This window comes from Sceloporus occidentalis, unplaced genomic scaffold (assembly GCF_023333645.1).
Source record: "Sceloporus occidentalis isolate IW3139 unplaced genomic scaffold, rSceOcc1.0.p SCAF_4, whole genome shotgun sequence".
Taxonomy (NCBI): Eukaryota; Metazoa; Chordata; class Lepidosauria; order Squamata; family Phrynosomatidae; genus Sceloporus; species Sceloporus occidentalis.
In genome coordinates, this window is record NW_028316984.1 from 197580408 (window position 1) to 197607410 (window position 27003).

Here is a 27003-nt window from a genome sequence, read left to right on the forward strand (position 1 = left end):
ACAATCAAGCATGCATGCACATTCATGCGCAATCAGAAATGCTCACCTGTGGACAATGTGGAATGCATATCTCTATGCAGTGTGTGAGATGCAACCTGTACATTGCGCATCCATACAAAACTTCACTTCTGCAACCTTGGATGCTTTTCATGGGACAAAAACATCCAGCCACTTCTATTAGAGAATTTACACGTCTCTTAGACACCAATAGGGGTCTGGCCCAAATCCATCCTCCATCAGTTTCAGCAGATAATAATAATAATAATAATAATAATAATAATAATAATAATGTTTTATTTCTATTTTCTTGCCTCTCCTGACAGATCGAAGCGGGATTTCAACAGTATTTCAGACAACAAAATATCTAACATTACAATTTAAAAACAATTTAAAACCATGTAATATCAAAATAGATCACATGCTCTTGTCTGCTCCATCATCTATGGTTTGAAAATCTTTTAAAATATATAAATTCCAAAAAGCAAACCTTGATTTTGCCATCTGACTGTGTCATTGTATTTAATAGGACTTGAGTATCCACAGATTTTGGTATTCAGAGGAGTCCTGGAACCAAACCCCAGCAGATACGAAGAGCCCACTGTATCACCTTACAAGATTAGGGACTCTTATTACCATACAATGTTGTGAGAAATGAGGAATTGTTTGTATGAGCTCTGCAGAAATAACCTGTAACCCTTAATAAATTACTCCAATGGGGGGAAAACAATGGTTGTTTTTTTTTTTTCCATTGCAGGTGAAACACAAGGTGTTTCACAGCAGGTAATATTTATCTAAAACTCACAGAGACTTTTCCTTTCCAGCTTTTCAATTTTCCAGCAGGTGGGTGTTTGCTTCTCTCTTTGTCTTTTCCCCACTGCTTTTCATTCCAACCATCCATCTCCAAGCAGCCACTAATGCTTGGGATTTATTATTATTATTAATGAGTACAGTTCTAAGAAAACAGAAGAGAAATTTATTGGAACCGTCCCACAGTTCCCTTGCTTCACATGGATTCTGACTTCAAAGGTCAAGCCAAGATGTTACGCTTCACTTGCAGGGAAGGTTTGTTCAGCAGCTGGGGTGGAAAGTAGCTTTTGGGTGCTGGGGATCCTGGTGGTAATGATATCTTTAAACAAGGATCAAAGAGGCACAAAACTCTACAGCAAGGGTGGGGATTGTACAGTCCATCCGCTGTATCTGGCTCTTGGGTGATCCAGTGTAGTCCTTGACCCTTACTGACCCACAAGACACAAGCAAAGCTTTCAGACCCTCCCCACCCCAAAAAACCCCCAACAACTTGGGAACTGGAAAGAAAACACTTTAAAAGGTGCCAGTCAGTTAAATCTGTTGGCCAAGATCTTACATCAATGAGACGGTGGAAATTTGCACTCACAGTGTTATATCATGAAAACATCCAGGGGTAGCCAGGTTGGCCATATAGCAAATCCGATAACATCCAAAATCCACAAAACAGTGATACCAAACAAAATGCACAATATACATGTGGCAAGCTTTCAAAGCTCCACTAGCTTTTTCATCAGGCAAGGTGTTACAAATCATACAGGAGAGGAAAAAATTAAAGATGTTAGTCATAGGCCAGCATTTTGCTGTTTTTGTTCTCAGTTCAAATGGTATGGTTATATCTTGCAGGCTGGCACCTCCTCCTTCTGGCCATGTGGCTATTGGGAGATTCTCGAAGTCCAGGAAATTTAACATCCATTTGCAACACAAAAAGACTTCATTTGCAATCCAATATGTCTCCATCCTTATACCACGTTATACAGTTATATCAAGATTATGCATCAGACAGGGAAAATTCAGGCACCTTGAGGGCCAGAATACCCAAGAACAGCCCAGAACTATCCTGTGCCACATCTTCTGTCTCCATCACCCATCATTTTTATTCTGCCAGCTCCCAAAACAGTCCCTGAGGTCCTTCATCATTATGTGTCTGGCCAGAGGGACATAGCCAGACACTTCTCTGACAGAGAGGGGCACCATAAACTGGAGCTGACTTGGAGTGACATAAGAACAACAAATGTGCATGTATATATGTATGTGTTTGGTTGCACCTTCTTCCTCAAGTGCTCAAGGAAACCAGAATGCACTTGTGGACATTCCCACAATGAGCAAGTTCAATGGAGTGCAATTGGGATCCATTGCTCAACTGATGTTGCACACTTGGAGCATGGACACTGCAGACAGAGCTACTAGATACCTCCTATTGTGATGCCACCAGAACTACATATCTTCAATCCCATCTTGGGAAATTAAATTAATAAATTGCATAACCAGGGAATATACCAGCGTACATCACTAACAAGATTTTATCCTACTGGCGCCATTGGCTGCTATAAAGGTGGGGTGTACATTGAGATAATTTTTTAAAAAATACTGTATATACTTATGTGTATGTCCAGAAATGTTAGTTAAAAATTCAAATAAAAAAAACTGGGTCAAGGTATCCACAGATCAATGTAAGTACTATAGCTTAACTCATATCAGAATTGGAACCATCCCTTTTGCTTAGGAGAGTGGCAAAAACTGTGAGCTTAGTCTGTTCCAGGAGAACCTAAAAGAAGCACTGACCACCTTTACTCTCTCCACTGTGGCACTGCTTCTGGCCTTTTTGAATGTTTGGAAAATAGCAGTATACTCGGGCATCATTTTTCTTTGCTTCATGCTTTACATCCTTACATGCCCTTTACATGCCCTTAAGTTTTACCCTCAATTTATCCACAAGTTATATCAAAACCCCAAACCTGCCCTCGACTTATACATGAGGTCAACTTATACATGAGTATATACGGTATTATTATTACTATATGCATCCGCTTTCCCCCCATAATTGGGACTCAAAGCAGCTTACAGTTTCAAAACACAGTACAATTAAAAACCTACAAGATAGAATTAAACTATTCCAATATTAAAAAGTATCATTTGTTTAACCATAGAATACAATTTAAAAACATTAAAACCACTTAAAAGTATGTACATATGTAAGTAAATATGTATATAATTAAGGAAATATGTAAGTAAATATTATCTGGAATCCTGTTAGTGACTTGAAAGCACATTATAACAATGATAGAAATGCCCCAACCCTGCTTTAAATCAACAGATATTAAGTGCTTATAGAGTAATCCCTAAGGAACATCTTTATAGAGTGACTTCCAAATGTGTTCGGTGGTCAAATTTATGTCTTTCATTTGAGTTTTTCTTTTTAGACATTAAAAAAAATCGTCCTCATCTTCCAAACCTGAATAAAATGGTGAATAAAATGTTTTCAGTGTCCCACATATAAAGAGCAATCTACATCCATTTCCTAAGAGAAAACATTCTCAATCATAAATGGTATTTATCAAAAACTGCTACAAATGATGGTAGGATTTTTTTATAAAAAAAACAATATTATTATTATTATTCTGATTCCGATCTATAAAGAGGTTGTAGAGTTTTTGGTCTATCTTTACAGCGGTGGTTATCTTGAAGTACTTATAGTCTCGTACACATGGCTTTTTATAATTGAACAACATAGAACAATGGGAGATTTACTACTTTATTAAGAATCAAAATGAATGTAACTGCAGATCCCTCTTTTGTTGGAAGCTACCTACCAAACAAGCTGATGAGGATGTGACAAGAATAATATGTTTCCAATCCACAACCTCCCACAAATCCTATTCACAAAGCCCAGGAAGATATAGGAAGAAGCAATCTTTTTCCATATGCATAGGGCAGGGACATAGCCAAGGGGGGGGGGGGGTTCTGGGGGTCCGGACTCACCCCTTCCATTAGAAAAATGAATGGTGTGTGCTGCTGCGCCGCCACACTCAAGCCCCATTATAATGGTGGCACTTAGTCTGGACCCCCCCTTCTTAAAATCCTAGCTACGTCCCTGCATAGGGTTTCTGATTTTTTAGCAATGGTCTATGGATTCCTTTAGAGATAGACAGTTATCTATCACCTGTCATTTCATGCATGGGGAATCTCCAGGCCTTGGGTCTAATCCAAGGATGGGGAATCTGTGCCCTCCACCACATGGAGTTTCTTGTAGGACCGCTCATACCCACTTTTAAGACCTTTCAATGCCACTGCCAACACCCCAAAGTACCTTAAGACCCCAGGTTTTATAAATAACATGGGTTTGGTGGTAATTTCTTTGCCTAAACATCACAAAGAACTGGCCTAGGTGCATAAATATTCTTGGAACCACCTCTACTGCACCGACAACTGCTCAGAACCCATAGTTGCCTCCCAATATCGCTTTCCAAGCTCCAAGCCCTGCTGAGAGGCTACTGTGTGCCTGTGCCTTTTACCATCTGGGCAGCAGTTAAAGGCAAGGAACCTGGACAGGGGGCAGGAACAAGGCTTTGAGGCTTCTTCTGCCCTGCTCTCTTACCACCACGCCCTCCCTTTGCCACCGGACTGCTGCTGTGAGCTGCATTTGCTGCCGGGCGGTCCTCCCGGGTTGTAGAGAGGTGCACAACTGGGCACCGGCCCGGGAGCCGCCCACGGACTGTGAACCGGACTTGTACATCTCCAGCGTCTTTGCAGCGGCTTGTTTGGTGAGCGGACTGGGAACACCTGGGGGAAGGTGGACAGAGGGGCGTGTCGGGGCAGCGGCACGTATAAAGCCGGGCTGCCTGGTCTCCTCCTTCGCCATGCCCTCCCTTTGCCACCGGACTGCTTCTGTGAGCTGCATTTGCTGCCGGGCGGTCCTCCTGGCTTGTAAAGAGGTGCGCAACTGCGCACCGGCCCGGGAGCCGCCCACAGACTGTGAACCGGACTTGTACATCTCTGAAGCTGCGCAGCTGCGCAGTTGCATTAGTCGTGACTGCGCCAAGGCAGGGGAGAGGCACCCTTGCCAGCCATCGGCAGAGAATGACTGAGGTGTCTTCTCTCTGCCTCTGGTGCTGTATTGTAGGGGGAGGAGGAGGTTATGGATGTGGGGAATGTTTTGGGTGGGGAGGCAGAGGGTAATCTCCCTGGCTCGGGCGGGGCTCCTATTGGAGTAGTGTGGGGCAGGGGGAGGTATGGCGGTAGGAGAGTGGATCAGCGTTCCAGGGGAAGGCGAGATCAATGCTTAATATCTATCTCTCCTTCCCATCCCTCTCCTAACCAAAGAGATCTGAGGGTCATTCCAACCATACCACAAACCCTGTCTCTGCTCCTGTGCAATGCCAGGTCCATCAAAAATAAGACCCACATTATCCACGGCTTGCTCGAGGACAACAACTGTGACCTGGCTTGCATTACTGAAACCTGGTTAGGGCCTGAAGGGGAAGCTGTGTGGGCTCAGGCCCTACCTGCTGGGTACACAGTGAAGGACCAGACCAGGTTAGGTGGGCGGGGGGGGGGGGTGTTGCCTTGGTGCATAAGAACACCTTGTCTCTGACCAGAAACCATGTCCGTCAAACCTCCTATATCGAGTGTATTTACTTGACCCTGAAGGCCAGAGACAGTCTAGGGATTCTGTTGGTCTATCGGCCACCCCGTGCGCTAACAGACTCCCTTAACGAGCTGACACAGTTGGTCTCGGAGCTGATGCTGGAGTCCCCCAGGCTTTTGGTCCTGGGAGACTTCAACATCTCCCTCGCGGCCAACTATATTCCACCCAGTGCGGCTTGGGAATTCATGGATACCATGACATCCATGGGCCTGTCACAACTGGTGCTGGGGCCTACACATTCTGCGGGTAATACACTTGATATGGTCTTTTGTTCGGACATGGAAATTCCGTGGGTGGAAATATCTAATATTTCCCCCCTGTCATGGACGGATCATTTTCTGGTAGAGGCAAAAATCAAGGCATCTACCCAGATCCCTCCCGGGGGTGGCGGACCTATTCGAATGGTCCACCCTCGAAGGCTGATGGAACCCAGAAGGTTCCAGGAAGCCCTAGAGGGGTATATGGTTGGAAATGACGGCGATTCTGTTGATGCCCTGACTAACATCTGGGACACTGATCTCTCCAGGGCTATACACAGTATCGCTCCCAAGCGTCCTCTCAGGCCTGCTTCCAAAAAGAAGCCTTGGTACACGGAAGATCTCTGGGCAAGGAAGCGGGTGCTGCGATGGCTAGAGCGTGTCTGGTGGAAACACCAGCACTTATCCGACAAGGCTCTCCTAGACCGTCTTTTTGACGACTATGGAGAGGCGATAGATGCAGCAAAGGAATCGTTCTTTGGCGCACGTATCGCGTCCGCGGAGTCGAGTCCAGCAGAGTTGTTCAGGGTGGTGAGGGAACTAACTCAGCTCCCTCCTGCCCCAAACCCAATCCTTGAACCAACTAAGGCCTGCTGTGACCAATTTAACAACTTCTTCGTGGATAAAACCTCTTGGATAAGGGAAGGTCTCGATGCCAGCATTAGAGCAGAAACCAGAATAGAGGTGTCCAGAGCCTCCGTGGTCTTGGTTATACTGGATCATTTTGAGTCGGTGAGTACCGAGGATGTGGACAAGATCCTTAGAAGTGTTAGGAAGACAACCTGCTCCCTCGATCCCTGTCCCTCATGGCTAGCGGCTCAGGGGGGACCGGTAGTAACCCAAATGTTACACCGGATTATTAATACATCTCTGAGGGATGGGCAATTTCCATCAAGCTTAAAATTGGCCACAGTAAAACCTCTGCTCAAAAAGCCATCCCTTGACCCCCTGATGCATAACAATTATCGGCCAGTTTCGCTATTGCCATTTTTAGGGAAGGTGATCAAGAGGGCGGTTGCAATCCAGCTTCAATCGATCTTGGATGAAACGGATTATCTAGACCCATTTCAAACCGGCTTTCGGGCGGGTTACGGGGTTGAGACTGCTATGGTCACCTTGGTCGATGATCTCCGTCTGGGCATGGACAGGGGGAGCGTGTCCCTGTTAGTGCTCTTTGACATCTCAGCGGCTTTCGATACCATTGACCATGGTATCCTTCTGGAGCGCCTGGCAGAGTTGGGAATCGGGGGCACTGCGCTCCAGTGGTTCCGATCCTACCTCTCTGGGAGGTTCCAGATGGTGCAGCTGGGGGACGTGTGCTCCGACTGGAGGGCCCTTACATCTGGGGTCCCTCAAGGAGCCATTCTATCTCCCATGCTTTTCAACATTTACATGAAACCGCTGGGAGAGATCATCCGGAGACATTGGGCGCGGGGTTATCAGTACGCTGATGACACCCAAATAGTCTTCTCTATGTCTCCGACTGATACAGTGACCGGGGATGGCATCTCTCCTCTCGTGGCTTGTCTGGAGTCGGTAATGGGCTGGATGAGGGAAAACAGACTCAGCTTGAATCCAGAGAAAACAGAAGTACTCGTGATAGGTTCCCCTGGTCCGGGAATGGCGGTGGTTCCACCTGTCTTAAACGGGATCACGCTTCCTGTGAAGGACTCGATACGTAGTTTGGGGGTGCTCCTTGACTCGTCGCTTCCTCTTACATCTCAGGTGAGTGTGACGGTCAGGAGCACCTGTTATCAGCTTCGGCTGATACGCCAACTGCGTCCCTACCTGGGCCGGGCTGACCTAGAAACGGTACATGCTCTGGTAACCTCTCGCTTGGACTTCTGCAATGCGCTCTACATGGGGCAACCCTTGTACCATACCCGGAAGCTACAATTAGTACAGAACATGGCAGCAAGGCTGGTTACTAATACACCTAGAACCAGCCATATAACACCAGTCTTAAAAGACCTCCATTGGCTGCCTATTCGCTTCCGGGCGCAATACAAGGTGTTGGTTGTTACCTATAAAGCCCTAAATGGCTTGGGCCCAGGGTACTTAGAGGACCGCCTCTCCCCGTACAATCCGCCCCGCACACTCAGATCAACTGGGCAGCAATTGTTAAGGGTTCCAGAGGCCAGATTAGTTGCCACCACTAAGAGGGCCTTCTCTATCTCGGCCCCCAGCCTCTGGAACGCGCTGCCCTTTGAGATCCACTCAGCCGCCTCCCTTACCCAGTTCAGGAAGGGGTTAAAAACATTCTTGTTTGAGCAAGCTTACCCCTGACTCCCTGACCCCTAAAGTATTCTCTCCTCGCCCCCTTCGTCAGTATGTCAAGCTGGCACGAATTGTGGTGCTTATTGTTTTATTGTAAAAGGTTTTTAATGCTATGTTTTGATGTTCTTATATTGCTGTATTGTTGTATGTATGTTGGAAACCACCTTGGTCTTATAAAGGCGGTATATAAATAAACTTTTACATACTTACTTACTATTTCCAAAACTGGGAACTGGAAGGGAGGCAATGTCCACTTGCCATTTTGAGAAGGACTGCAAAGGAAAAGGCAGAGCTTTGAGATTGTTATGGGAGGCCACAGCAGTTTGGTGGGTAGGTGGGAATCTGACCCAGCCTCCTTACAATTGCTTACCGCTAATCTAACCCTCTCCATGGGGAGTTCAAGTCTGACTCAGGGGAGATTCCAGGTCCATGTGGTACTGACCCACTTATAGCTGCACCCTTGATGCATGATTGTTCTGTCTTAATGATGTTGACCTGATCCACACAGTGTCATTTCGTTAAAACACATCATAATAAAACACATGAAAACAAAAGGCAGAAAGGACAGAAAATAAGCAGCTAGACCTCTCTAATGACTACGGAGGAACTTCCTAAGTTCAACCTCAGTAATGAGGAAATCAAAATAGTTACAGAATTCCCATACCTTGGATCAAACCTTGATAGGAACAGAGACTGCAGTCAAGAAATAAGAAGACTAGGAATTGGAAGGGCAGTGATAAAATAACTAGCCAAGATCCTGAACAGTAAAGATATACAACAAAGCACTACAGTCAGAATCGTCCAAGCCATTATATTCCCCAGAGTTGGACAGTGAAAAAAGCCATCAGGAAGAAAATTCATTTGAGATGTGGTGCTGAAGAAGAGTGCTGTGGATACCATGGATGGCCAAAAAGACATACAAAGGGGTCCTAGAAGAGATCAAGCCTAAACTCTCCCTGGAAGCAAGGATAATGAAACTGAGGCAGTCCATGTGACAAGAAGGCACAACTCACTGGAAAAAGCAATAATGCTAGGAAACGTGGAAGGCAGTAGAAAGAGAGGAAGACCATATGCCAGATAGCTAGACTCTATTAGGGAGACCATGGGCCTGAATCTACCAGACTTTAGCAAATTAGTGGAGAATAGGAGGACTTGGAGATGCCTCATCCACACGGTCATCATGAATCGAGGTCGACTGGGGGGGGGGGCAGTTAACACAGAGAAAGAGACTTCTCAGCTTCATAATCTAATTTAAAATATTTGAGGAAATAAATAGGTTTTGAGTTGGCATCACAAAGAATACAGGTATACCTGAGTTAATAAAAGCAGATGTGTGTTCCTCAGTATAACTACTTTAGCAGCAAATTTGGTACCAGAGGGAGAAACAACATGGATGGAATAGGGATACGATCCTACACTACACACACACACACACACACACACACGAGCAGCTTAACAGGATTCAAGAGTCGGATCAGGAAAGCCTTTCATAAATAAACAAAAACATTTCAAACCTTCTAGAGACCACTTGAACATGTCTTCCAAAATGCATCCAGGGCTGATTTTGTTTTTCTGGGCTGTTACTGGACCCTTGTGCCCTCTTCCACCCTCGTCTTCAACCCCACCTCCCTAACCATGGCAAGCCTGTGGATGAGACAGCTCCAAGACTCCCTGACCTCCACTGCTCTGCTTAGGTCCTGCAAATTCATACCCGTGATCTCTTTAATGGAGTCCATCCATCTAGCGTGAGGCCTTTCTCTCTTTCTATATCATTCCACCTTTCCCAGCATTATTGCTTTTTCCAATGAGCCATGCCTTCTCATGAAGCGGGCAACGTATGACAACCTCAACTTTATCATCTTGGCTTTCAGGGAGATTTCAGGCTTGATCTGTTCTAGGACCCATTTGTTGGTCTTCTTGGCTGCCCATGGTATTTTCGGCACTCTTCTCCATCACCACATCTCAGATCAGTTGATTTTCCTTCTATCTGCTTGCTTCACTGGCCAGCTCTCACATCCATACATTGGGAGTACAATGGGTTGGACTGCACCCACTTTGGTGTTCAGAGTTATATCTTTGCACTATAGATGCGTTCTTTCATAGATGCTCTTCCCATTCCTAGTTTCCTTCTGATTTCTTGACTGCAATCTCTGTTCTGATCTCTGTTATTGATCTCAGTTTGGGAACTCCTGACTACTTCAGTTTTCTAGTTTTGTACAATGAATTTTTGAAGATCTTCAGTGGTCATTATTTTTGTTTTCTTAACTTTAGCATTAAGCCTACCTAGGCACTTTCCTTCTTGTCCTTCTTCAGTAGTTGTTCCATGTCCTTGTTGGTTTCTGCTGGTTAGACTCAATTATCATACAGACAATAGTAACCAGAGAGTAGGTGTGTTGGTGATGAAGTACAGACATAGGCTTGACATGATGTTTTACCCAGAGGAGAGACACTGCTGCTCCAGTCATCCTGTTTTAGTTAACTACTGGGTATCATTCTTCATTCTTGGAAGAACATGGAACCATCCATGGGTGGAGGATACTGGGAACTGTAGTACAACCCCCTCTTATTTTCCCTAACTATAGTCTCAAAATATTTGGACTCATGACTCCTATAGAACCCAGATGCCCACCAACGCCATCATTGGCTCCTTTCCTGTGGTGTACACACCGGTGTTTATAATGAAAGAGGAAGAAATGTAAAGGAACAAATTGAAATAAGAGCTTGCCGGCCCAAAAGAAAGAATGCATCTATTATGAAATCAAATCTCCTTTAGTAGCTATTAGAATGCATTAGAAAAACTCGCAGGCTTCTGCCTTGCAGTTATACTGCGAAAGCCACGCATATAATGGCTGTGCCCAAGCACACTGCAGTGACAGTCAATATTGTTCCTCCCAAGCCAGTGCTAGTTATTCTTTACGAAACTCATGCATTTTGTGAGAGATCAAAAGATTTACATATCCTATGGAGTGCTTTAGGGAACAGCTTGCTGTGCACTTTAAATGCACAATGTTCCACAGCCATTTAAATACAGATTTCATTTCCCTCTTAGAAGAGAGGGGGGGGGGGGGGGTTCAGTGGTGAAAAAAGACAAGACTTGGGTTCTGAATTTCTCTCCTTACACAACAGAGAAAAATACTCGCCAAGATTCTGCATCAGACATCTAACCACAATGTTGTGGCTATGCTTTATCGTCTCCCAATCCAGCCTGAGATAGAGATTACCTGAAATTTCTCAGAGTCAGAAGATGTTATTCTGAAAGCATTCCTGAGATTTCTTTCCCTCATCCTCCATCAGGTACAGAGGCATTGCCCACCCAGACAAGAATTCTTCCTCTCCAACAAAGAAACTGTATTTCAATCCTGGAATTCCTAGCATTGCTGAAAGTAAGGCACTGAAAATTCCTGTATTTGCTGTTTCCACATTCCCTGGGTCACTTTGCCTCCCCCCCCCTTTTTTTGGGGGGGGGGATTGCTAAATTGTATTACCAAATGCTCAACTGACATTTTACATCATTGCAGTGTTAGAAATTTGGGGAAATTTTGATTGGGAGGGGCAAAATTTTTATTTAGTTTCCAATAATCTCTCACACACCCTCCCTGTAGCAACATTTCTAGAATCCACTTTGCTCTAGAAAAAGAAGGCAACTGTGCAAAATTTTCTCTGACTATTCTCCTGTAATTTAGGGGAGGGAGATGGATACTATCCCACCCCACAAAGCATTGTGACAGATGCAAAAAAGTAGCCATATTGACAACACAGCTTGCTGCTACTGTCCACTAGGAATGACACTTTAAACACAGAGACACACAGAGAGTAAATATGGTGGACAAAGTGAAATTCACCACATATTGTTGAACTGCCACTCCTAACATTCCTCACCGTTGACTGTGTGGGCCAGGACTAATGGGACTTGCAATCCAACAATGTCTAGGAAGCCACTGCACCATGCTGGCTCAATACTCTTGCATCAGGAAAGAAGAAATAGATTGCCATTTCTGTATATGGTCAGGTACTGGTGCAAAATTCTTACGTGTTACGTGTTAATAATCTTACGAGGTGCAAAATTGAACTGAGTAGTTTTGCAACTATTGGTAATTTTTGAGAGCCAGGTTGGTGTAGTGGTTTGACTATTGGAGATCGGGGTTCAAATTCCCACTCAGCCATGCAAACCCGTTGGGTGACCTTGGGCAAGTCACAACCTCTCTGCCTAAGAGGAAGGCAAATGTAAACCTCTAAATAAATCTTGCCAAGAAAACTCTGTGATAGGTTCCCCCTTAGGGTAGCCATAATGGAAATGACTTGAAGGCAAACAACAACAAAGTTCTGCAACATCCATATTCACCTGGGGGTTCCTGTTATGCTACTCAATAGTAGCCATTGGAGTGACTGATGCACTTTGGCCTGGTGTGTAATGGGCATCAATATGCATCAGGGCACTCCTTGATTCACATCAGGACTCTGGCTAAGAAGTGCTGGAGCACAATGCGAGAGCTCAGTCAGCATCAAAAGTGCCCAGTGCATATTAGAAGTGCCTACTGAGCATCAGAAGTACCCAGTGGGCATCAGAAGTGACAGATTCCTTTGTCCAACCCTTAGAAAATCTGTCACTCACTCTGTCTTTGGCCCTGTATGGACAGGCCAAAATAAAGCTGCTTCGGGTCACTTTGGAGGTATGCTGTTTAAATGATGCATGCATCCTAAGAATCCTAAGGACTGGAGCGTGGCTTTAGTGCAGCTTCCTGAACCTTTATTCCCTCTATTCTTTCCTTGCTGATTGGATTACAAGTCATAGGCTGTGATGTATGATCTCAGCCATCATGCGCTAACATCCTTGCTCATGTTCAGCCTCAGCTAGAGAAGATAGAGAATTACTCCCACCCCTGAAATAATTCAGGAAATGCTCTCCAGAGTTTCTCTGACCTCTAACAAGGTGGAGAAATTGGAGTGCCAAACCCAATGGTCAGTCAACAACCTGGGAAGGGCTGTGAATCAGTGGAACAGAGAGGAGCACTGATGTACCAAGTTTCCATTGATTCAGTGGGTCAACTCTGTTTAAGACCACCAACTGGATTTAGCCCTAAGTCTTCATCTAGTGTATTGTTTTTCTTCAACACTTTAGCTACCCACTGAGAAGAAACATCATCCCGTGAGCTTTAAAAAAAAGTCATTTTTCCTGTTTACACAGAAAGAGTAGCAGGAAGAGAATCCCAAATAGAAAACCAATGGTGCATGTTTGCGCATTACTGTGATGGTACAAAAGGAATCCCTCTTTAATGAGGCATAACTCTGTTGTGATTAAGGCTTATTCTGTCTAAATATTGATTCTCATAACACTTTTCTGGGGAAGAAGCGTGCGGTAGAAAGCCCATAAATTCAGCCCAAAAGATGGAAGAAGTGGAAGATGGAGAGTAGGTGCGTGTGTGTGAGAGAGTGTGTACACACACACACACACACACACACACACACATCCTCTCCTGGGTTTTGCTTTTTTTGAAGACAGAATACTCAATACAGCCAATACACAAATCAAAGAGCGCCTCATTATTTACAGCATCCAGCCAGCTGGTTAAGGGGAGCATTGCTTTCTTGTGTCTCTAAACTCTAAACTTCAGATAGGAAATAGCTGCTTTTGCGCCTCTGGAGCTCAGCAGGTGGCCTGAGAGGGAAAGGAACAAGGGAGGCAAGCTGGCAACAGGGGGGGAAACAGCTCTATTACCTAGAAGCCAAGATTAAATAGCTGCCTTGCAAACCCTATTGAAAGGGGGCTGTGGGTTCTTTGACCTGCACCTGCAAGGTGTATCCAGACAGAGTGATGCACAGGGGTGCTAATCCTGCCCTCGTGGATCCAGGGGAGAAAAAGGACCCTCTGATCTTAGATGGGGAGGGAGACTGCAGAGGGGGAGCTTTGTAGACAGAAAGAGAGGGAGGGAGATGGTTGCTGCTAATGCTTTTTGAAAAGTTACATCAAAAGGAAAGATACTAACCCAATGCTGTTATTGGCAGGCCGTTGTTTTCCCTGTCACCATGTGCAGGTGGGAGAGATGGACAGTGAAGAAAGCGGACAAGAAGAACATCAACTCATTTGCTGGAGAAGAGTGCTGAAGAGACCATGGACTGTAACAAGGACAAAAATGGGTCCTTGGACAGATCAGGCCTGGAACCTCCCTGAAAGCCAAGATGATGCAATTAAAGCTGTCATACTTTGGCTACATCAAGATAATGCATGAATCATTAGAAAAGATGATAAAGCTAGGAAAGGTTAAGGGTGGTAGATGGAGAGGAAGACCACATGCCAGGTGGATGGACTCAATCAGGAGAGGTCACAAGTCTGAATCTACAAGACTTTCTGAATCTACAAGACTTAAGCAGAGCAGTGGAGGAAAGGTGGTCATGAAGCTGTCTCATCCACAGGATCACTATGAGTTGGGGCCAACCTGAAGGCAGTTAACAGCAACAGCCTCAGAATGAGGTGCAAAAGCTGTGCCCATTGGAGGTAGGTGGTTGCTCCTGGACTATTCTGACCCTAATGTCATCCCCATAAACTGGGCACTCCAGAGCAATGCCCAGCACTGCTGCCACTGGCATGGGTTGCTTCCTCTAAGGTCGAAAATGAGGTTCCCGGTGTCAGTCACATGGCTGGGCACTTCATTGTGACCTCAGAGTGAGCAACTAGCAGCATCAGAAGTGGCACTGTGTGGCACAGCAATACATGCATTTCTCTGTCATGCTCTGGGTTTGTCTGCAAAATTTGGAGCAAACAGTGAGGGTTTTGTTTTTTTTAATGCTGGGGTAGCTCAGATTTGATATGGAATTGGTCTTTCCTTGTGAAAACAGTCCAGAGTTGAATCGGAGCTTTGGTCCTGTGTCATGTTGACAGGGTGACATGAGGGCAGGGAGGAACCAGTGTAAATGGCCCATTTCGACATACCCCAAGTGGCCAGTTTGATTCTCATGATGGTATAGCTAAGCTCTACTGGAATCTCCTGGTTCTAAGGCTGAGAGGAGGGCTGTGCTTGGGAACCATCCCAAGCAATAAAATTCCCCACTTCTCCCTAAGTTCAATATTACAAGAAACAGCATAAGAAAGTCCTCCACCTAATTCTGATCCTTTCTGACTGGTGATACAGAGAATATAGGCAAAACTAAGGGTGACAAGGCAGACCCAAGGCCGAAAAAGGTATTAACATTCACATCCACAAACACTGAGTATGTTTCCTATAGATTGGTTTGAGGGTAGCTTTAGTCAGTGACAGTGTAGCATCATGCTGCCTCAACTGTCAACAGGATCATGATACACATTCCAATAAATATTTGTCCAAAAGGTAGGTGTGTGTGTGTGTGTGTGTGTGTGTGTGTGTGTGAAATCCATATTTTAATTTGGCATTGAAATGAAGCCAGCTTCCATACCAATTAGATCAGCAAGTGCAAAAATTCCACAATCTAGTTGTTACTGCACAGAAGACGACCCCATTCACAGAATTCTCCACATATTCAAATGTCCAAAGGTGCTGTGGATAAATTATTCAGCATAGAAAAATGCATGGAATGATGTTCTATGAGAAAGTAAGTTATTGTAAACTGATATAGAGAGCCAGCATGGTGAAGTGGTTTGAGTGTTGACTCTGGAGATCAGGGTTCAAATCCCTCTTTGGCCATGGAAACCCACTGGGTGACCTCAGTCAAGTCACATTCTCTCAACCTGAAAGGAATACAAAGGGAAACCTCCTCTGAAGAAATCTTGCCAAGAAAATCCCATGATAGGTCCGCCTCAAGGCCGCCATAAGTCAAAAATGACTTGAAGGCACACAACAACAACAAACTGATTTATAAATGTGTAAACTGGACAGCGCAAAGGGATGTTGAGAAGCTGGAGTGTGCCCAGAAGTGCGACCAAAATGGTGAAAGGTCTAGAAACCATAAGGCCTTATGCGGAGCATCTTAGGGAGCTAGATATGTTTAACCTGGAGAAGAGATGGTTAAGAGGTATGATATGATAGCCTTGTTTAAATATTTGAAGGGATTTCGTATTGACAATTGAGCAAGCTTGTTTTCTGCTGCTCCAGAGACTAGGACCCAGAGCAATGGATGCAAGCTACAGGAAATGAGATTCCACCTCAACATTAGAAAGAATGGCCTGACAGTAAAAGCTATTCAAAAGTGGAAGACGCTCTCTTGGAGTGTGGTGGAGTCTCCTTCTTTGGATGTCTTTAAACAAAGGCTGGATAGCCATCTGTCAAGGGTGCTTTGATTGTGTGTTGCTGCATGGCAGGGGGTTGGACTGGATGTCCTTTGAGGTCTCTTCAAATTCTTCTGTGCTTCTTAAAAGTTGAATGTTCATATTCCCTAGAGGGGAGCAAAGATGTAACTGAGCCATTGGGATCGTTGTGCAAGAGGCGCCTGCAGCATGACTGTGGTGCTGCAGTCTCAATGCACAATGTGTCCCAGTGCATAATGGGAGTCCCCTGTTGTGCAAGAAAACATCTCTTGTGGTGTCCTGTTGTGCATCATTGCAATTCACTAGCATGGCTGCATACTGTGTTAGCAATGTAGTATTACCATCATAAAGTTGCACATCATAGCCTCTGACATTTAATTGGCCATAGGGTTCTATTAGGGTGTGTGTGTGTGTGTGTGTGTGTGTGTGTGTGTGTGTGTTTTAAAGAAAAGTTTCCTATACAAGAAACAGTGTTTTCTGTGCAGAAAACAAGTTTTTGCAAGAAAAAACCCCACATTTTTTTATTCAAAATAATTCCTCTAATACACTTCGGGATGTTCAGATACTATGTGAAAATTGCACATGGTTTTTTTCTGATCTACAATTCTTCCTGGTGGGATTTTCTGTCTGTTAGGAAACATGTTATTTGACCTGAGTCCCAATAATAATGAATATTCTTTCCATTTCTAATGTAGAGCACCTAGCAAGCTACAAATTCCAGGACACCGTAGGAGGGAACCCTGACAATCAAAGTGATATCAAACTGGTGTAATTGTTGGGTATAGACAACATTCTCTCATGCACCATCAATTCATTTTATTTCCTGTTCAGGGCTTTTATAGTCTTGGGTTTGGACCTTGGAATGTATCTACTGACATAGCTTTGGGCCAAAAAACATTTAGCATTTAAAAAACTGAAAGAAAGTGTCCTTCCAATGCCTTTGCAGTTGTTCTTGCTCCGGAGAGTACTGGCACGCATCTCCCAACTCTGAACGCCTGCCACCTCTCCCAGCTCTTCTGACGATAACCTCCCTACCATTGTCAAAAACTTCTCAAAGCCAAGTTCTTTTCCTTCCAGAATTGTAAAGATGTGCAGGCTGAAGAAGATGAGGACAGGTTAGCAAACTGCTTGCAAGAGATAATGTTGTTTGCTTTGAGGGTTGGGGGGAGAAAGGGCAAAAACATATATTTGGTTTTTTATATTAAAAAAGAAGAAATGAGAGAGAAAGTACCCTGCAGAATTCACACACAGGCCTTGCCAAAAACCTTAGAGTGATGCTTCATCTCCACAACAGTTACCACTCCAGTACCTTATGTTGACGTTGCATAACTTACCTTTGCCTTTTCGTGGAGGGAAGGGGAGAGATGGCGTTGGAGGGGGCAAAGGGAGGGTGAGAAACCCAGCCAACAAAGAGGATTATGAACCCAACACAAGAATTGTGGGCACAGGGCTCACAGCAGTGTTAATGCTGAAGAATTCCCTGTGTTTGCAAGCTGGCAAGCTGAGTGGAAACCCAGATATTTGAGAGCATGCCAAATAGTTTGGCATCTCTCAGATTGGCACCAAACCATCCTGGTAGCAGCTCCCGCTGCTGCTGGCTCCTTTACAGCTGTCTTTCTTCGTCCCGCTCTTCCCAACACCGTGCCAGGAACCCCTCAACAGGTGTTTCTATAGATGCAAAATGTCTGCCAGCTTCGTCCTCTGAATATTATCTCTGGAATACATTTTCCCCCCTCAACGCCATTTGGGTCTGTTGCGCGGCAGCGAGGCGAGACAAGAACGGGAACCATGGCATCCCTCCGGCAGGGAGCAAGGGAAGGGGGCCGAATGGACCGTTGCGCAAGTAACCTTGGCGAGCAAGAGCGAACATCAAAGCTCGGCATGGCACTGCAGCGTTTCCTGTCACAATTCAAATGTTGTTTAGCAGGGAGGAGCATGAGGGAGAAAGGGCGGACATGCCTCCCTAGGGACACCCTGTTTTCAAAAAATTTGTTCCTCTCCCTGGTCCAGAGCAGATACAATGTGGAACAAAAGAGTCTTTGCCACAATTCAGAATGTTCAGACAGCAATGGCATAATGGACGAACACGAACGACACAATGGGAAAAGGAAATGATAAAACTAGGTTCAGGCCTTCTCCTTGTTCTTCTTCTGGAGGGTTGGGGTTTGTTTTTTATTTGAATTAAGAAATATCAATGTCATAGCAATTTAAGAAAAGCACACTGCCATCGGAAGTAATGGTGGGGTTCAAGTATGTTGGTCAGTTGTCAAGGAGAGGTGTTGAAACTGCTAGGGATTTCTACAAAATCAAGGTTTTTTTTAAAAAAAACCAAAATCTTTAACATAGGCACTATGTTAGTCCCTATGTTAGGGAGGCCTGACCAGAAGTTATTGTTCTCCCAAGAAAAAGAAGAACCTACTGTGAGAATAAATGGATACAGCTACTACTGTGAGAATAGCAACTAGAGTTTATCGGAAGTTTTTTTTTATATGATAGGGTGTATTTTTATATTAAGAGACATATATAAAACATCCATATGCACATATCACATCTCTTGGAGTTTGTGATTTAAAACATAACATTGCAGTCACAATTGTCTACATGGCATTGGGGGGAAGATCAATTATAGCTAAAAGCTGCTAAAAGAGTAACACGGAAATGCAAAAACAATGGCAGCCCAGTTATTTTTCTGGAGTAGTGCTCCGGAAAGAAGTATAGTAATAGTATCTATAGCAAAGTTTGGTTTCTGTGACTAGGACATCACTCAAGAATAAAACTGTATAATGCTATATTTTAATTGCTGGTAAACAGCTTTAAGTGCACTTTTTCAAATTACATTTCCATTTCTTGTTAGACTTGAAATTTCTAAAGCGCTTGTATGTGTGTACCACTAATACAGAATTTTAACTTTTTGTGTGAAATTGTACCTGAGAAAACAACTTTCAGTTGTTAATAAATATACAGGATACCAAAATAATAAATAAATAAATAAATAAATAAATAAATAAACAAACAAACAAACAAACAAAATCTTTCCAGTCTAGTTGTGCTGCTTTTCTAGTATTTACAACATTAAAAGAAAGGAGAAAGTTTCTAAGCAAATGCCCACATTTTGCGGCATGTGTTGTGTACCTTCAAGTCATTTCCGACTTAAAGCAACCCCAAGGCGAACCTATCACAGGGTTTTGTTGGCAGATTTCTTCAGAAGGGGGCTGTATTGCCAGCCTCTGAGGCTCAGAAGGTGTGATTTGCCCAAGATCACCCAGTGGGTTTCCATGTCTGAGCCAGGATTCGAACCCTAATCTCCAGAGTCCTAGTCCAATGCTCAAACCTCCACACTACATTGGCAGATTCTAGGTTATGCAAATTTCCCTGAACATGAAACAAATGTTTATCTGCCACCAATACCTCCTACATTTTTTCAAACCATTTTGGTATCGATGAGGCCTTGACAGAGTTGTAATTTCCTTAACAAAGTTGTTACATTACCAATAGAGTTTGGAGAAGTTCCTCAGGAAGATTACAATTCTCCTGATCTCTCAAGGGCTATACAGACCTCCCCAAACAGGCAGGCTGCAGCCTCCACTTTATTGGCCAGATTGGGTCGCAGCCCTGATACGGAGAGAGCAATAAGGCTCAGTACTTCTGGGATTTGTAATTTTGTGAACTGCTTAGTCTTCTCTGTCAGAGAGCTCTGGTATCACAAGAAACTACAAATCCCAGGATTCCATAACATTGAGCCAGGGCAGATAACGCAGTGTCAAAACCACATTATTTCTGCAGTGCAGATTAGACCTTAGTTCCTCTTGCAACAACATCTTGTCTGAGACTCTACATCAAGGAGCAGGAGCTTAATGTTACACCCACAGAGTTGAGCAGTCTTTGTCCAATCCTACCTCTCTAGCGAATTGTGACAATGCACTAGCAAATTAATTAATTAATGGCCGCTGGCCTCCTCTTAAGCAGTTATGATCTTGTACACAGGACCTCCAATATCTACACTGCTGGGAATTCACATTTATGGTCATGAACCACCTAGTGTGATCTTCAAAACCTAACTGCAGCCTGGCAGTGTCCCATCCAAAGCAATTCTGAGATACTGGGGATCAATACACAAGGAAATAATATTTGCAGCATGGTCCCCATCAAGGGGAGCATTGGGCCAAGCAGTTGTGGCACAACTCCGTGGGGTCTCTCCAGCTGCCTGTTCTCATTGCATGACTAGCAGAGGGCTGCAAATGTCATTTTCCAGAACTTCCATTTCCAGCACTTCAGAAATGCTTTAGCCAGGGTGCTTCCAGGCAGTAAAAGTAGATTTGATAGGGACAATGGCAGTCATGGCTATAATGGTGGAGCTCTGTCATCATAAGTACGATGACAATGATGGTGACAATTTTTTAAAATAATAATAATTATAATAATAATTATAATAATAGATTTATTTCTAGCCCAACCAATCACGAAGAATCCGGGCGGGTTACAACAATAAAATACAACAAATTACAATAGAGTTAAAAAATCAAACCCTAGACCTACCCCCCCCCCCCATTCCCAGTACTAAAACAGAATTAAACAGTAATAATATTGAAACATTAAAAACATTAAAAACATTGAACAAACAAAAAATAGGCAGAAACATTGGTGGGGGGAAATAGACAGATGAGGGGACAATTATCTCTATGGAGTTTATCAGACGCGAGTTTTTGGCGATTTTTCCTGCCTATCGTGCAATGTTAGCGTCACCAACGTTGCGCAATAATGTGAAAGCGTGATGTTCTTCCAGACGCCATTCATTTCTATGGGAGCCCGTTGCGCAATGCTCCCGTAGTTTAAGCGTCATTCCTCCCCTTTATGGGCATTGCGGACAAAAGTGGAAGCCAGGCCATGGTCTCCCGTTATCTTGCGAAATGTGTTGCGAAATGGTTTGGTGTGGTAGGCAGCAACGCAACGCAACGCTAAAGTTACTGATTGCAAAGTTCCCATGATGCTGGGCTGCTTTTTGACCCCATTCCCTTCCAGTGGCCTTCCTTTTCCAGGACAACCCCCGGGGGGGGGGGGGTGGCTCTGTCTTGCATGAACACCTAGGAGGCTTCCAATGTAAAGAACCCCCAGGGGTCATCCATTCCAGCCCCATTCCTCTTTCCAGCATGGACACCTAGGAGGCTGCCCCATTCCTCTGTCCTGCATGGACACCTAGGAGGCTGCAAATGAAAGGGACCCCTAGGGGTCATCCATCCCAGCCCCATTCCTCTGTCCTGCAAGGGCACCTGGGAGGCTGCAAATGAAAGGGTCCCCTAGGGGTCATCCATCCCAGCCCCATTCCTCTGTCCTGCATGGACACCTAGGAGGCTGTAAGTGACAGGGGTCCCTAGGGGTCATCCATCCCAGCCCCATTCCTCTGTCCTGCATGGACACCTAGGAGGCTGCAAAGGAAAGGGGCCCCTAAGGGTCATCCATCCCAGCCCCATTCCTCTGTCCTGCATGGACACCTAGGAGGCTGTAAGTGACAGGGGTCCCTAGGGGTCATCCATCCAGCCCCATTCCTCTGTCCTGCATGGACACCTGGGGGGCTGCAAATGCAAGGGGCCCCTAAGGGTCATCCATCCCAGCCCCATTCCTCTGTCCTGCATGGACACCTGGGGGGCTGCAAATGCAAGGGGCCCCTAAGGGTCATCCATCCCAGCCCCATTCCTCGCATGGACACACTGCATGCACACACTGTAGGCGAAAACAGGAAACAGGAAACTGGAAGGGGCTTCTCCCCTTTCCCCTCTCCCCCCCCGGAAGCACAAAGGTCAGGATGCCACCAAAACCTCCAAGGTGCATGCGCAAATATGTTGTTGCGAAATGCGAAAGACAAAAGGAAGGCACTGGTGTAGTAGATTGTTCCGCAATGCATGGTTTCACATCACGGAAATCGCAACTTTCGCGCAATTGTAGTGCAATTGTAGCGCTAACGTAACGTTACGGGGGATAACGGAAAAGCAAGCAATATGATAAGACATCGTGCGAAACAGTCATTTCGCAACGTTCTTTACACTTCCTTAGCGCAATTGCAGGGTCCAAAACCTGAGTCTGATAAACTCCTATATCTGGGGAGGGTAACTAAGTTGGAAAGGCCTGCCGGAAGAGATTCGTCTTGAGCGCTTTCTTGAAAGCTGCCAGAGTGGAAATGTGACGGATCTCCTCCAGCAGGTCATCCATAGTTTAGGAGCAGCAGTAGAGAAGGCCCTCTGGGAGACAGATGTTAGCCTAGATTTTTTTGGCTGTAGTAGATTTCTTCCAGAGGACCTTAGTGTGCGGGATGGACAATAGGGAAGAAGGCATTCCCTCAAGTACTCTGGGCCCAAGCCATGTAGGGCTTTAAAGGTAATCACCAACACCTTGTACTTTGCCCGGAAACTAATAGGCAGCCAGTGCAGGGACTTCAAGACCGGTGTTATATGGTCATTCCTAGAAGTTCCCGTGATCAATCTGGCTGCCATATTTTGTACCAGCTGAAGTTTCCGAACTTGGCACAAGGGTAACCCCAAGTAGAGCGCATTACAGAAGTCCAATCGAGAGGTTACCAGTGCATGTACTACTGTTTCCAGGTCCCTCGGCTCCAGGAAGGGGCGCAGTTGACGTATCAGACGAAGGTGATAGCAGGCGCTCTTGACTGTCGCATCCACCTGAGCTGTCAGTTGGAGCGACGAGTCAAGAAGCACCCCCAAGCTGCGAACAGAATCCTTCAGGGGAAGTGTGACCCCATCCAGAACTGGCTGACACAATAAATTATCTTTATTAACACATAACTTTCAATAATATAAAAAAACATGCAATGGAACTGTGGTATCCCATTATAAGTCCCATTATATCCAGTATATATTAAGTCCCATTATACCCAATGGCATAGTAAAATGGTGTCTCTTATATAAAATAGCAAAATCAAGGTTTGCTTTTGCTTTGTATTATTTTAAAAAATATCTTTTCACATCGTAGATGGCTGAGTCTGTGGATGCAAGATGGATATGGAGGGCCAGTTGTATATGGAAAACAAGAACTACAAACTACACAAACTAGCATACTACATTAAATGAGAAAAAAAGAAAGGAAAGGGGGAATACGTATGATTTCCAGCATACACATGACGGTTGTAGTTATCAAGGTATTCTGCTTCCTCTGTGGGTACATCTATACTGCGGTTTGACGCCACTTTAAGAGCTGTAGCTTCATCCTCCGGAATCCTGGGATCTGTAGTTTTACAAGGCCTTTAATCTTCTCTGCCAAAGAGTGCTGGGACCTCAGAAAGATACAAATCCCAGGATGGAGCCATGGAAGTTAAAAGTCATGCCAAACTGCCTTCTTTCTACAGTGTATATGCACCCTAGGTGTTTGTGTGTATATATACATAAAGGATACACCACTACATATTACTCCATTCTATTACTCTTCAAATCTCAAAATTGTGATTTCCCCCACGTTTTTCTTGTAAAATCAATGGCTGATTCCCTCTTTTTAAAAGTTATTAACAGACCTTTCTCTAATCAGAATTGTCAATTTATCAATTTCAGCGAGGTCATACCATTTCATTGGCCATTCTTCCTGTGAAGTGATGCCTTCATCCTTCTAGTGGCTGTAACCATATTATATTGAATGATTCTTCCATATTTCTTCTTCATCTGTTCATCTATCAGTCCCAATTAAAAAAAAAGTTCAGGCTGTAATTAGAATTTACATATCTGAGTCCAACATTTCTCTCCTTAGCACGAACCCCTAGTACACATTGTAACATCTTGAGTACCACATTTCAAATGAATTGATTCTCTCCTTGTCAGCTTTCTTTACTCTCCAGCTTTCATAAGCATACTATGGCAGGATACAGACCGTCCCTTTGGAGTGGCCTGCACCCGCCCCTTTCCCCAACGGATCAGGGCCTGAACTGCCACAGCGGCAGCCCTGTAGGCCCCAATCTGCCGCTTTTCCAGGTGTCGGGGAAGCAGCAAAACGCCGCTTCACCGCGGCCTGGAAAGGGGTGTCCTAGGGGCTTCATGCCCCAAGGACACCCTGACAGTGGCGGGGAGATAGAGAAAGGGTCCGCTCGGCCCCTTTCTCTTCAGTATCACTGGCGCGGTTGTGTAAAGGCCTCGCCAGTGATAAGTAGCGTGAAAGGAGCTCCATTTTGGAGCTCCTTTTGGCACCACTGAAGGGGCGCCACAAGCGCCCTTCAGCAGCGCCAGTACATAACGGCCGCACCACGCCATTTGGACACGACGCGGCCATTACGTCAAAATGGCAGCACCCATGTAGACAGGGTGCTGCCATTTTGAGGTACTCAGTATGTACTAGGGTTAGGGAGCGGCTGTAAAGGAAGCTCCCAGGCAACCCTAGCTGAGTACGTGCTATCAGGCCCATCTGTACAGGGCCTTAGAAATCAGAAATACTGTGGCTTGGATGATATTGGCACCACATTTCAAATGCATTGATTTTCCCCCCTTCCCTCCCCTGTCTGTACTTCCTTCATCTATCAGTAATGCAATATTTTCCTTCACCTACTGCCTCTTACTTTTTCCAGCACTGTCATGTTTTTTAATGAGCTATGTTGTGTCTCATGACGTGTCCCAGGTATGATAGCCTTAGTTTAAACATTTTGGCTTCTTGGGAGATTTCAGCCTGATTAGTTCTCAAGCCCATTTATTTGTCTTTTTGGCAGTCCATGATATGTGCTGAACTCTCGTTGAACACCACATTTCAAATGAGTTGATATTTTTCTATGTCAGCTTTCTTTACTGTCTGGCTTTCACACCCATACACAGAAATTGGAAATGGGATAGCATGGAGGATTCTCACTTTGACATTTAATAATATGTCTTCAAACTTTAGGATCTTATTTGGTTCCTTCATGACTGCCTTTCCAAGTCTGCCAGCCTCAGTAGACCGGCGATAAATGCCAGCCTCAGGGCAGAGTGGGGGAGTGGTGTCCACATGATGCACGCCCTGACGCTGCCTGACACCACCAACAGGCCATTCACCCAACCACATGGAAGGTGGCATCACGATGCTCCTCTGGTGCTGCGTCCAGATGGCAAAGCATGGAAAAGCCGTGCCATCAGTGGCTATGGCACCGTTTTTCATGGTGCAAAAAGGATCCCCTTTTTGCAGCTCCTTTTTGCACCATGGAAAGGCCAGATTGGGGGCACAGCATGTAGTTGTCACAGCCCTAATCTGGCAAAGAAAGAGGTGGCTGAAGGCTGCCCTTTAGCGGTGCTCTGTTCAGCCCCTGTGTCTTCTGATGATTTCCTCACTCCAGTCTCCATTTTGATTAACAAATGAACCAAGGTATGGAAAATCTTTAATATGCAAATACAGATTTTCAAACTGGACAAAATTTGCACCACTTAAAATGTTCACAGAAGTATTCCAAAATTAAAAGTTCACTCAAAACAGGGCAAAAAGGAAGGCGGGCAGGCAGGCAGGAAAGACTTCCTACAGTCTTGCCCAGCAGTGATAAAACCTTTGAAATTTTTCATGGTATGTAAGAATGAAATACGTAAAGATTTACTTCACCATTCTGGAGCTACAATGTTCACTTGACTTGAAATCATCCTGAGTTCTTAGCCTTTCTCTTCTATCTTGGGGGAAGCAGGATATTTCTGCAACTCTTTCCTACCTGTTCACAGGTAATCTTTTTAAATGGTTCTTTATTTGAGGGGTGCTTCCTTTAAAAACAAAAAAACAAAGGCAAAGGATAAATGGAATAGATAAATGCAAGTGTAACTAATTTTTTAACCTTCCTTTGATACCATCTTTTTTCAGTATTGTGAACATGGACTAAACATAGCCTGAAACGGTTAAAGAAAACAATCGAACACAGCCAATTTAGTTAGGATGCATAGATAAGAGAAAGGCAAAGCCTTCAAGCTGAAATTATTTTCTCTTAGTAGATTGGCAAAATCTCGTAATAATGTGGAACAGTTGTCTTTTGGATAAGCCCTTGTCATACCACAAAAATGGATGCCAGATTTCAGGTTTTGTATGATCTTTAACAACATTCATGTTTAACAACCTTCATGTGAGCTTGCCCATTAAATAAATGATCCTTGGGTTTCCAAAATCAAGGCTTGCTAAATAAGCTCACTGAATCTCCATGGGTTGCATCTTTTTTCATCTTCCTGCTGCAAAATGTAAAAGCTATTTGACAGTGGACTAAATTGCCTCAGAGGTTGAGGGACTCTACATGTTTGGAGGTCTTGAAACAGATGTTGGATGGGCACTCAAGAGTGCTTTCGGTGTGTATTCCTACATGACAAGGTCCTTGTGGCCCATTCCATCTCTAAGGACTTTATCACACAGGGAAAATTGGAAGGTTAACTAAAAGTTAATATGGGGGCATCCAAGCTATTTCATGTAATTTCGCAAAAGAATTTCAAATGATGTCGCATGCAGTCCAAGCACAATCCAAATGCAATCGCAAGCCATCCCAGGAATAGCTGCATTCAGGAAAATATCAAATTTATAAATCCTTTTCCACTGCAAATTCGCAGTCAGTTTGCATTTGCGTTAGTATGAAATGCATCTCTAGTTCGGCCATGGGATTCCTCCCGTTAGAAGCAAACTACAATTCCCGTGATCCTTTGTTGTGATTTTCCTCTCCTGCTGAGAGGAAGTTTTCAGAGGAAAGAGTGAAGGGGGGAAGGTAAAGCTGAGGAGCCTGAGCATGCCTCCTGCCTCCTCCTTATCCATTTCCATCTCTAACTTGGGGGGGGGGGGATCCCTTTGGGTCCAGAATTGTAAAATCTTCCAGAGACAATCCTGTCCTCAAA